Source organism: Lagenorhynchus albirostris, chromosome 4, assembly GCF_949774975.1.
Source record: "Lagenorhynchus albirostris chromosome 4, mLagAlb1.1, whole genome shotgun sequence".
NCBI lineage: Eukaryota > Metazoa > Chordata > Mammalia > Artiodactyla > Delphinidae > Lagenorhynchus > Lagenorhynchus albirostris.
Genome location: NC_083098.1, coordinates 31,857,793 through 31,871,529, shown reverse-complemented (window position 1 = coordinate 31,871,529; position 13,737 = coordinate 31,857,793). Strand labels below are relative to the sequence as shown.

Here is a 13,737-nt window from a genome sequence, read left to right as displayed (position 1 = left end):
CTAAAATTATGCTCAGCAAGATAGGAACCCTATTTAAAAAACAGACTCACTGGTTTTCTATAGACAATACATTTTCTATATTACAGTGGTGTGCTTTTTCTGAAGTGCAAAACCTTGTAAAATGATATAGTGAGGCAGAGTAGAGGCCAGAGTTCCAGGATTTGTTCAAGTCAGTAGTTGCTCATTGTGATGGTATTGAGGCTTTCCTTAAAGATGCTGAGTTATTTCTGAAATTAAGCAGATTCTGGCTTTCTTTGGTCCTGTGATCACTGGCTCTTTAGGTAGTGGCTTCAGATGTTGCTTCTTCTAAGTACGGTTGCTTATGTGTCCCTATTGTATTCTTCATTCCAAATTCTGTCTGCTTGCTACAGAATGTTTCACAGTGAACCATGTGTTGCTGACTCTTCATCTATGGGCCCAGAGCAAAGAAGACCTAAGCCTTCTTCAGCATGTAACAGTCTTCAGCACGATGGGAGAGTCAAGGAAGGCAGAGAAGTTTTTGCATTGTCTTCAGTTAATTACACATTTTTCATTGAGGTGCTTTTATGTAAAGTGAAGGTACAGATGAGTTTTGACCAATGTATGCACTTAAGTAACCATAACCAACACCTCAATCAATATACAGAGTATTTCTGTCACCCCCACCCCCGCCAAATTTCTCTCATGCTCCATTCCATTCAGTCCACACTTAGGCAACTACTGTTCTGATTACTCTCACTGTAGATTAGTTCTGTGTATTTGCAAACATCATATAAACAGAATCACATAATGTTGCTTTTTTGTGTCTGACTTCTTTCATTCAGGGTACTGTTTTTGCCATCCATGTTGTTGCATGTATCAGAAGTGCATTCTTTTTTATTTCTGTGTACTATTCCATCACATGAATACAATTCAATTAATCCATTCTTCTGTTGATGAATATTTGAGTTGTTTCCAGTTTTGGCTATTCTGAATAAAGCTGCTATAAACCTTCTTGTACCAGCCTTTTTTATGGACATTTCTCTTGGGTAGGTACCTAGGAGTGTATATGCTAGCTCACCGCATAAGTGTGTGTTTGTAAGAAACTGCCAAGTGGTTTTCTACAGTGGTGGTACCATTTTATAGTCCAGTAGCCAAATATGAGAGTTTCAGTTGTTTCCTATTTTCAGCAACATATGGTGGTGTTTGGTCTCTTTTAATTTTAGTAATTCTTGTGGATGAGAAGATCTTCTGCATTGTGGTTTTAATTTGCATCTCCTTGATGGCTGATGTTATTGAGCACCTTTTCATGTGTTTATCAACCCTTTATATCTTCTTTTAGTCAACTGTTTGTCTTTCACCCAATTTTTTGACCTATTTAATGTTTGAATGGTGAATGACTGAATTACTACATGACTGAATTCTGTGATTATTTACCTTACTTACCCAGGTTTCAGCTTTCATATCCAAACCCGACACCCCTCTTGCTCCAAGCCATGATGACAGCACCACTCTACCTAAAAGACTTCTAGGAAGGTTGTTTGCTCAGTCATAAGGTTTTTTTCAGTAGACTTCAGTTCAGTAGACTTCTTGAACTACCACAAAGAAATAGAAATATCTGGTAACAACTTAAGATGGACACTTACATTTTTGTTTTAAAAATCTATAATCACTAAGCTTTTTTGTTTACAGTCTATGAGAAAAGTGATTGAATATAAAGGCAAAGCAGTGTGTATTGAAGATGGATAGAGGTGAGACCAGATTGGGTATGTCTTAAGTACTGTGCTTAGGATTTTAGATTTATCCTACAGAATGGTAGTTTTCAGAAGTTTTGCAGAGTCACTCGAGGGTTGCTAATTCTCTCTTCTCCCCTGCTCTCACAAGCTCTCTCTTCACCTTTTTAATATTTTGCTCTCATTTGAGCAAAGGGTTCAACATGTAAAAAGTTTAAAAGCTGCCACTGAGTTGTTGACATTTCCTGTTCTGGCAGCAGTATAGAGGGTAGATGAGAGGGGCAGGAGACAAAAGATAGGGAGATTACTAGGGATGTTATTCAAGTAGTTTGGGCAAGAGGCAGATGGCATGCGCTTATTAAACAGTACTAGAAAAGTGGGACTGGTTGTAGTGGACTTAGGAGAACTTATGATGTGAGTGGGTGACAGAAGTGTGGGGATAGGCAAGGGTAGTTTGTAACCAATGATAGGAACCAGAATGACATCCAGATTTCTCCTTTTACCCCCTTATTTCAGAAAAGTTCCAAGTACAGTGCTAAGAACTTATTTTGCCCCAGAACCATTTGATAAGTTGCCAAAATGATGCACCATCACTCCCAAACACTTGAGTATGCATTTCTTATAAACAAGGACATTCTTCTGCATAATCACAATATAACCATTAAAATCAGGACATTGGCACTGGTATATTAGATTGTTTATTCCTCAGACCCCATTGTTGTTCAAATAATATCTCGTATAAGGACAAGATTCCATTCAAAATCATGAGTTGCATTTATTATCATGTATCCAGAACAGTCCCTTGATCTTTTATTTTCATTCCTTTAACACTTTTGAAGATTACAGGCCAGTCATTTTGAACTGGGACCCTTAATTTGTGTTTCCTCTTGTTTCCTCATTAGGTTAGGCATCATTGACAGGAATATCACAACAGAAGGGATGCTGTGTTACTCCCACTGCTTCCTATTAAGTAAACATAATTTCAGTTTGTCCCATTACTGATTTTCACTTTCAGCCTTTCTCACTCTTACACTGGGAAAACACTTAAAATAATTTTCTGATCTTGAGAAACCTACGTAAAAATTATTTTATCTACAGCTCATGGTATATTCGCTTGATCAGAAGTTGTAGATATAATGATTCATTGATAATTGTCAGTGCTCTTTTGAGTACAGAATGCTTTTTTTTCTCTGTGGACATGTTTATACTGGCAAATTTATTAGCCTCTTCTTTTCGTGTGGTTCCCCCTTCCCACAAAGGATGTCAGCTCCAATACAAGTTAATGGAGCAGATAGAGGAAACTCCAGTTTTTTCTTTTTTTAACTTTACCTTCTTAACCTTGACCACATAGGCCTTACCACAAATTCTTACTATTTGAGATCCAAATGAGATATGGTACGTGCAAGAGCAGTCCCCCTTTCCGCCCCAATATTTAAGACTAAACATTTTAGCCACCTTTTCTTGGGGGAAAATACAACCCCCTGGTAATTAAGCTTAACTTACTTTCCTTGAAATAAATCTCTTTTAGGGAATTCCCTGGTGGTCCAGTGGTTAGGACTGTGTGCTTTCACTGCCAAGAGCCCAGGTTCAGTCCCTGGTCGGGGAACTAAGATCCCACAAGCCACGTGGCTCGGCCAAAAAAAAAAAAAAAAAAAAAAAGAAAGAAAATCTCTTTTATCATTTCATAAATTTTGCAAACTCATAAGAAACATAATAAATTTCATGTAACTAACTTAAACCAAAATGGGACTCAATTTTTCTTAATGTAGGCTTAGCAGATTTAATTTAAATAAAGGTTATAAATTAATTTTAATTAATGTTATTTACAGCATGAAAATTTATTGACAGTGTCGAATAGTAGAGCAACTGAAATCATAAGCCAAAGCAATATGAATAAAAATATTGCCTAGACACAATTTTATACAAGACTGAAAAAACATTTCCTTATTCAGTGACATGATCAGGCTCAAATATAGACCAAGCAGTTAGAAAATTACTTCTTTTATAGGCTCATATACACATAAAAGTGTTGTCTTAAAAATTATATTTACCTCCTTACAGTGAATTTACCTTTTTAATGTAAAAATTGTATTTATCTTGTGTGCTTGTTCTTTGCTTTAGAAATACCATTCAGGGTCAAACATGGGATGAGCAAGCACATACAAATTTTTCTTTCAGCTGAAATGAGACCATTTTTTTAGCTTACTCTTGATGTTCATTGAATAAGTAAAAGATTGCTCAAATGTGTGAAAAGTTGGAAACTGTAGCATAATGTTCATTGTTTCCTATGATAGCAGGATATTCTTTTCTTTGCAGAAATCCAGAACTTGTCTGGGCAGATCAATAAAACTCATCTTGAATGTATTAGACTGCAGCTTCTTCCTTTTTTCTCAAGTCAAATTCTCACAATCAGAAGATTCAGAAAAAGAGTACCTGCTCATTGATAACACTTGTTTTTGAAAGGGAAGGAAAATCGTTTCAGTTTGTTCTTCAGCTTCACTAGGTGGTTTCCAGTAAGACTTGAGACTTGCTGATGACTTCTTCACTTGGGCCCGAGCAGCAGTGGAAACATTTTAGGATTTCTTTTTTGTAACACGATGTTTTCTAAAAGCGTATTTTCCTTTTAAATCCAAGAATTTTGTCCCTTGAAGTCAAAAACATTAGAGACTGAAGAGCAAGTGTGAGATCTGCAGCCGTTCTTCATCTTCAAAGTATTCAACAAAATCTCTTCCTCTGTTGTCTTAAAAGGACCCCTTTCAGCTCAAATACCCTGTTGAGAATTTTTCCTCTGCTAAGCCACTGGATTTCTTTATGTAGTAGGAGATGTTCTTTAAATACTCTGGAGTGAAATGACCTTTGTTTAATGAAGTTAACCATTTTGTAGTGTCTTCCAGAACAGTTTTATTTCATCCCAAGTGTTTTTGACACCGGTACGTGAATACCTTCTGTGTCAGTTCAGGTCCCCAGAGAAACAGATGTCAAGACAAGATTTGATGTGCAGGGAGCCCCATCCAGAGTTGGCTATTGGAGCATTCCCACCATGCTCAGGCTTCTGCTGGGAGAAGTCTAGAGGAAGCATGGCCAGGTGTGAATGTTACTGTGGATTCCAAGGTGAGGTAGCTGGGGGCTGTCAGGCAGCTCTGCTCCTCATAGCAGGTTCTGTTGAAGGGATATCTGAGCAGGGCACCACTGTGGCCACCACACCCACGATATCCCATTTGGGCTCTGACGCCATCCTGTCATGTGGATGCCTTTCTTACCCTGCTGACGTTCGACACGCCCACCCAAGTAGAACTTCTCATTCTGCTCTGCCTTTGCCCTGCTGGGTCTCTCTGCTGTATGGATCACTCCTCACCTTGCTCATAGTCAGGCTGTTTCCTCCCACCTTCCCCCACATACTGGGAAGCCCTCCTCCCACTGCTTGGACTGACCCCTCTGCTGGACTGCCACCACCTCCCACACATACACCTAACTTGCCTGGCTCCACTTAATGGCTTTAGGACTGAATTGTTGAGGGGAGGGGATAGTAGAAGGAAGTAGAAGAGGAAGAACCATTTGGGTTTCTTAAATCTGCAACTGACTAGAATATGCTTCCATTCACCGAGGTAGAGAAAATAGGAGGAGGACCTAAGAAGAAACTTGGGGGTGTGTGTGTGTACAGGAATTTGCGTTTTAAAATAACGAATTTGGGGCAACTGTGGGATATCTTGATAAAACTAATAGGCTCAGTGGAGGAGTTTGGCTAGAGAGAATAGAATTGGTTGTCATTAGCTTCTATATGGTAGTTAAAATCCCAGGTTGCAAAGAAACTGCAGAGAAGGAAGGAGCTGTCAGTGGAGAGCAATAGTGCTGCCTGGTGGACAATACTAAGAAAAGGATTATATCAAGGGAAACTAAGGGATGTGAGAATTGTAAAGAGGGGAGTGCTTGTTTAGTAATGTCAAAAGTTTACATTTTTTACAAAAATGGTAAAAGATCCAGTGGGATTTAGCAACCAGTTTAAAATTTAGTTATAATGGAGTAAACCCAGATTGCAGAGGGAGTGGAGGTGAACGGGAGTGAGGAATTAAATTTGGCCAGAAATAGGTATGTTATTTAACTTACATACACATATGTATATGTAAGTTAAATAACATAAAAAGTAGGTATTGACATATGGACTGAAAAATAGTGTTTTTCATCCTTTCTAGTAAAGATATACATGATTGATGAGGCATGTGGATTTAAAATATTCAGTTCAGAACCATAAAACTTCAAATGAATAATTGCTGGTTGTATGAATACTTGTATGATGTGCCCCGTATTGTTCATTTTGTGTTGATTTTATTAATCTACAGTACTAAGGATCTGTTCAGCTAATTTTGCAGCCTCTGGAAGATTTTCACCTTAAGCTGCATAAATGATTTCCCAGTTAGCTGCAGTATGGGAGATATGAAACTAGAATTACTCCACAAATTATGTGCTTTTGAAGTATTCATCTTTTTAGTCACACATTTTTTATAACATGTGCTGAAAATAACAAGAAATTTGATAAAGGGAAAATATCTTTATGACTTAGAGGAAGATAATTTATAAATAAATGTTAACATATTAGATTTATACCCTCTGAGTTTCAAGAGTACTACAAGTGACTTGTTCAGTACAGACTACAACTTAAAAAAATGTGTTCAAAATATCTGGTACTTTTTTGTGACCTGGCTTGTAGGTCTTCTTTGATGAGGAAAGAATTCTCAGCACACGACTGGCTTTAAAAAGATGTAATAATTATTTACTCACTAAATGTTTTGAGGACCGACTGAGCCAAGCATTTTTGTAGGTGCTGAAGATAGTGGTGAAAAAGGTAAGTCTCTTTCCTTATGGAGCTTAAATTCTAGTGGGAAGAGGCGGATAATACATGAAGAAATGAATGGATGGATGGATGGATGGATGGATAGATAGATAGATAGGTAGGCACTCTATATAAACAGACAGTATTGCAGTGCTTTTATACAGTGCTTGGAGCAGAATAAAGCAGGGCAAAGGGGAATAATGTGATGCAAGGAAGTGATTATTTTAAATAAGATTATTAGGGAAAGTGCATTTCTTAGAGGATGTTTGAAAAGAGTCCTGAAGGAAATAATGGGAAGAACCATGCAGATATATGAGGGAGCGCATTCAGATAGAAGGTGTATCCAGTGCAAAGGCTCTGAGGTAGCAGCGTATTTTCCTCTTCCAGAAAGAACAAGGACAGAAAGAGTGGAGCAAGGTGAAAAAGAGAGAAGAGTGGAATATGAGCTCAGAGTGGTGGGATGTGTGTCGATTATACAGGGCCTAAAATACAACCATTTAAAAAAAAAATGACCTTTATTGTGAGTGAGATGGGAAGCTCTTGGTGGATTTTGAGTAGCAGATACTAAGTATCTAAGTAAGTGATACTAAGTAAGTGATACTTAGTATGTGTTCCAGATACTTACCTTTAATCAGTTTGAACATAGGGATTAATACTAAATTATTAATTTGTCATATAGAGAGTTCATAATATGCAGTACTATTAAGTGGTGCGTCCAGAAGAGGAATCCTGGTGATTAGTGAGGTTCTTTTAGGATTCATTGAAAATCCTAACCTGCTTATAGAAGGTGATTCCCAGCTTTGAGTTATCCTTCTCTATGATCAGTACAATTTGGTTGATTTTCCTACCATCTATATCTTAAATCTTCTTAACTGACTTTGTAGATCAAGCCTAGTGGCTTCTGAAAATGTTAGTATTGCACAGTCTTTGAAGGCTTTGACAATTTGCTTGTCACCCCGTGTACATTAGTGTAACCAGTATTACTCAGTGTCTACTATGATTTCAAGGTTAATCTTTGCCTGGTAATCTTTGGAGGCTCACAATTCTGGTTCACTCTGAGACAGGCTTTCAGAGCTCACTTTAACATGTATACTATGCCCTCTTTAACTCCTTTAGGCAACCTAAAATAAGCTGTTCAAATGGTTTTGGATAATCAAAGGTCTTTTGAGAAGCGACGTTCATAAGAAACTATTTAAAAAGTTTGTGAGAAACTTAAAAAAAAAAAAGGCACTGAAATTAGGTCTGAAGTGCTGCGAATGTAACCAGGTATAATGACTAAAAGTTACCCTGTATTTTCTAGGACTTGGGGAAAGTCACATAGTAGTTCTCTTTTATCTCAATAACCTTATTATTGAATTTTTTTGAAGAGCAATTTATTATAATACTTATAATACTTCTCCTTCATCCTGGAATGGAGATGCCTGTAGGTGTCTCTTCCTTTAGGTACCCTTAGGTTTGGGCCTCTCTGGACTTTCACACTGCCAGGAGAAGCCTGTTCTCCCCACTTACCTAAGGAAAAGTGGTGCCCCTTTTCCCTTTTCTTTCTCCAGCCGTTACTTTATACAAAGTCCAGCTTTATTTAATATGAGATTTGCCTACTCACTAAAATTCGTTTGTAACACCAAAAATCAGTACTTGTGGTACTTTCACAGTCATTTGTGGATGTTCGCATGCACAGGGTGGCAAAAAATTTGAGTCACCTGACATGGACTTTCCCGTCTGAACCAGGTGACACTCTGCTTTCTTGTTTCAGCTCTCATATTCTACACAAGTGTCCTTTTCATCGTCTGTTTACTGAAACATTTTTCACTAAAAGCTTTTTGTGTTTATTGTTTGTGGTTTTGCTGTTCAAAATGATTCCCAAGCAGTTTTGAGGTACTGCCTAGCGTTGTGATGGAAAACATACATGTTAGATAAGCTTCTTTCAGGCATGAATTTATAGTGCTGTTGACCATGAGTTCAATGTTAATCAACTATATATTAAATAACATGTCTTTAAATAGAAATACACATATAAAAAGATTATGTATTGATCAGTTGGCAAAAATGTGACTAGCGGCTTGCAGGAACTCAACCGTGTATTTCCCTTAGGAACACTCGTTTGGTATTTGTGGCAACTTTATAGAACACAATTACTGTGAATAATGAGAGTCGACTGGGACTTCCCTGGTGGCGCAGTGGTTAAGAATCTGCTTGCCAATGCGGGGGACATGGGTTCGAGCCCTGGTCTGGGAAGATCCCACATGCCGCGGAGCAACTAAGCCTGTGCACCACAACTACTGAGCCTACACTCTAGAGCCCGTGAGCCACAACTACTGAGCCTGCATGCCGCAACTATTGAAGCCCGTGCGCCTAGAGCACGTGCTCCGCAACAAGAGAAGCCACCGCAATGAGAAGCCTGTGCACCGCAAGGAAGAGTAACCCCCACTCGCTGCAACTAGAGAAAGCCCGCACACAGCAACGAAGACCCAGTGCAGCCAAAAATAAATACGTAAATTAAAAAAAATAATGAAAACGGACTGTTTAATTAAGGGTAGTGATTTTATCGAGACTTTAGGTATAAACATTTCATCATTCCCTCTCACTGAAACCGTTTTAGATTTGTTTAAATACATGCATAAAGAGTTGTAATGTAAAATTTAATATTGCTGTGGGTTCAGGTTAAAAGTCACTGATTAACTTGTAAAGAAACATCTCTAAACATTATCTTCTACAAAATTAATATGTGCCTGAGGCATATTGAGTGCTCAGTGAGTATTTATTTTAGAGTAATAATTTTTGAGCATTGTAGGATTCTGGTTTTGTAGAAGAAGGCAATATCAGTGTTAGAGAATAATATTCTTTTAAGACTTTATCATATGTAATTATGTAGACTGAGGCACATGAAAGAAAACTCAGTTGAATGTCAATTTCTGGTCCCTGCTTTGCTCTAAGCTAGCTAATCTTGAGAAATAACTTACCCTCTTTGAGCCCAGTTGCTTTGTCTGTGAAGTGAACATTTTCAATTTGTTCAGTTTCATTTTCTTTTGTCAGTATTATTCCTGACCTTAAACATTTCCATTCTCATCAAGGAAATCATACAATTTAATGTCAAAATATATTAGCTGTCACATTTTGTTTTACTGACTTCAACTTCAGTCTCACTGATTATTGATAAAAATGTAAGTTATGTATATGATATATCTGACATTATATACTGGTAAGAAGAAATAAAAGAACATCCTTAAATTTTACATAATTTTTTTTTTTAGGATATAGGATTCTGTTTGTTGATGTTTGTGTTTCATATGATACAGTGTCCTAAATCATACAAAAAGTTTTCTCTAAAAACAGTTTAAAATTAGAATTATAAAAAGCAAAAATGTGCTTTTATTAATACCTCATTTATTAATATTTCCTGTATGGCAGAAGTTTTAGATTATGGGTGCTTGGTTTTTTTTTGTGGGACTTTATAAACTAATTTTTTTTTTGGAAAAATTGCTTTATGAAGCCTTAAGAAGCACTGAGTATAATTAAACTGTAGTCCAGAGTTAGATACAATTTAATAATAGTTCAATTCCAAAATAAAAGTTATTGTAGGTGAGACCATGAAATTTCCTAACACGTGATTTTAATACTTTGCCCTAAATTTTCTAAAACGACTCAGAGGAACCAATATTTACAGTAGATGGCATATTTATGAAAAATCTGGCATCACCTATTTCATATATATATATATATATATATATATATATAACCCAAGATTATACGACCTAGGAAACAGATGTTGTATATCTCAACAGCAATACTAGAATGCAGAGTTTGAGACTGGGATTTATAACGGGGGATTTGGAAAAGGAGCAGACATCTTGTTTTCAAAACCTGAAGTTTTTCTCAAGACCGAAGTCAACATTGTAACTGCCACAGAACAGGAAAAGGGAAGCTTTTCTCGCTTTACTTGTTCATCTGCATCAGAAAGTCCAGTATCCCTGAGATAGGAACCACTGCAATAAGAAGGGAATGAATAGGTTCTCCCAAAGGAAGATTGTTACTTCATTATGCCTCTGCCCTGGTCACCAGGAGCGAACTTTGCATTTCCCAACCTAATGCTTGGCAGCACCGAGACGTTTCAGTAATGGTTCATCATAAACCCAGCATTCTCCATCTTCATGAAATAACCTGTCTCCCATTGAATTCCCTTTTGTTTCCTTTCTCGGGCTTCTGCTCTTTGTCTTTCTTCAAGTCTGTGCTTGGCTTCAGTTGCTGCATCAGTGTCTCTGATTTTTAAGTTGAAAGTGACATCCTTCCAAAGGCAGTGGGTTTCGTACTCATTCTGATCTTCCAACTTCCTCACTTTCTTCTTGATTATAGGCAACTTCTTGGTATCTATAAAAACTACATTTTCCCCTGTTGAGTATTTTGCATACATTATACCATTCCGTTCCCCATCAATTGAGCAGAAAGGTTTCGTGTCATTTGGAGAAAAAAATCTCAGCAGTAATTCTGTGCTTCTTGCCCCCATAGAAAGGTTTAGTGTGGAAGACGATATTGGTACTATAGCCAGTTTTGGAACAATTAATATTGCATTCTCCGCCTAGTTCCACGCAGGGCACTGTGTGGAGAGACCTTCCACGACCATTGCGGAATGTGAGAATGTAATGTTCATCATGAGGTACTATTTTACAGCCTGAACCATTCAGTCTGTGGCATCCTTCTGGTCACTAATACTCACAAACAGGTCCGGATGTGCAAAAAAGTCTGCATACATTTCTAAAAGAGATCTTCTTTCAAGAATAAATGTTGGAAGAACTACCTTAGTAAGATCCATTCCAAGCCTAACCTGTGACAACAGATGCATGATAACACTCTTGTGCTCTTCCACTGACCCTGCCTCCCCTTCATCATCTCTCTCATCATGTGAATCGAAAAGTTCAGCATCACTTGTTCCATTGGACATGGAAGAATTAAGTGATTCCATGGTATCTGGGCACTTTAGACTATTCCCTAAGCTGCTGTGTGTCAAGACTGAGGCAGATCCAGAGGAATCTATTAAGTGCTGTGGGGATGAGCCACTCTGATGGAATTCATCCACATCATAGAATTCATCTTCACATCTAGAATAAGAGAACTCTGGGACTGTGTTTGGAGACAAGTTGACATGGCTTGGAGAAGTTAGACTGCTTCTAGGTGGTGAGTGCCCACTGCCTGTACTATTTGGTGTTGGAGTCTGATGATGTCCCAAGGTAGCTAATACAGGTCCAACTGGTAGAGAAGATGGATGCTGCTCTGACTTACACAACTGAGCAGGTTCTGGAGGTAAGACAGTCTGGGAAGGCATTGTGTTGATCACACGTTCCAAGGGACTAGGTTGATATATTGCATCTACAGGATTAATAGTACTTTTAGTGATTTGCAGCAACACAATGCAGTGTTTAATTGATTCTACCACGCTATTTGTTGTCTCTTTGAGAGTTGCAGTTTTCTTTCTCTGTTCATCATCTTTGCAGTTTTGAAGTTTGTCATCAAAAAGCTTTAACTGTTCTATCAAGATTTGTAGGTAAGCATCAGCCTCTGTAAGTTTCTTATCAAAGTTTTGGACACTAGGAACAAATCCTGAATCAAACCCCCAGGGGGCGGCGGGAAGGAGGCAGGGAGAGAACGATATCATATTCGCTGGGCGAGCAGCAGGGTCCCTGGGGACTCAGGGTTGGGAGCCGGCCCCTCCCTCTCCCAGGCCCTCCGGGTCTCATTAGCAAGTAGCCATCAAGAAAGCCATTCGCCAAGGCCCCTGCCCTCTGTGCCTCCAGGGGAGAGAGCCGAGGGCCGCTTCCGAGCACCCACTCTTCTCCACCGTCTGCCGGATCACCGGGCTGCTGCGCAGTCGGTCCGGTCCGGTTCAGCCGGTCCCCCGGGACAGCCCCTCGCCCCCTGTGTAAACTAATTTTTGAATGTTTTTTTCCCCCTTAAAAGTGTTTAATAGTTGATTCTGATTTCCTATTAATTATTGGATAAATATTATTTTAATTAAGTCATTAGCTTATTTAATAGATTATTAGAAAGAACAAATTTTCTAAAAATACTGTTTTTTAAATTAATACCAACAGAAAATGAAAATTTCCTCTTAGTTTCTATATATTTATTACTATTTTCCACTCCCAGAATGAGTCAGAGAAGTCCAATTTTTATGTAAGTCTATCAGTTAGATATTTTCAGCCTCTTCAAATATTCTGGAATTCCTGTAATTTGACTTTCAGTTGTGTCATTGAATATTTTTTATTGGCTGTGCTTTAAATCTGATTCTTCTACTTGGATTTTCCATTATTGACCAGGTCTATCTTTAAGAATCTGTATTATTTTGAAAGCTATTTACGTGCTACACTGTAAATATAAGTCAGTTATCTTTATTGGCTTAAGACATTTCTTCTCTGTTCCCCTCAATATTACACTAAAGTTATACAATGACAGTGATTTGTATTTTTATTATTCATAATTGGTAACGGAAGTGTTCTTCAGTGACCAGGTACTGTTTTTGAAATGCCAGTTATAAACTTTCTATTTGTTGATAGGCTGGCTGCTTACCAACAGTCTCCTCCCTTTACGCACATTCTTTATGCTTTGTTTTATGATCTTGGTTCTCTCATTTTTTTACTTTGTAAGTTGCTCTTAATATGTCATTTAACCTGTTTCAGTCTTGTAAAAATATGCCTGTTAGGTTGGGTACACAAAGGGCAATTTTCTTGGGGCCTGCATTATCCCAGGCAGTGTCCCTGATTTCATGCCATTCTGTGAATAAACATCCAAGTGAAAAACGTTCTTGTTAGTGTTACGAGAGCTAGACTTTAGATACAGTTACTAAAGCAAGATTTTGATTTTAGCCTTGAAGAAATACTGTGTGTAGCAGATTTACTTTTATATACACAGACAGGGGTTGTGTGTGTGTGTGTGTGTTTGTGTTTGTGTATACTTTTTCATTTGTGTAGGGTCACTGTGTTTCAGCATGTTATTTATTTATTTATTTTTTTAAAAATCTCCCAATGGTCCTGAAGTGACATTCCCCCCCACCCCCCCGCCAGGCTCCTATTTCACGCCTACTCTTTTTATTTATTTATTTATTTATTTATTTATTTATTTATTTATGGCTGTATTGGGTCTTCGTTTCCGTGCGAGGGCTTTCTCTAGTTGTGGCAAGCGGGGGCCACTCTTCATCGCGGTGCGCGGGCCTCTCACTATCGCGGCCTC

General features: G+C 38.1%; 1 protein-coding gene and 1 pseudogene across 5 annotated transcripts in view; one reads left to right on the top strand and one right to left on the bottom strand.

Moving 5' to 3' along the window:
* Positions 1-13,737, top strand: part of FBXW7 (F-box and WD repeat domain containing 7) — a 207,780-nt gene that overhangs the window by 98,456 nt on the left and 95,587 nt on the right. The window lies entirely within an intron of this gene.
* Positions 10,569-12,125, bottom strand: LOC132519223 (oxysterol-binding protein-related protein 9-like; annotated as a pseudogene).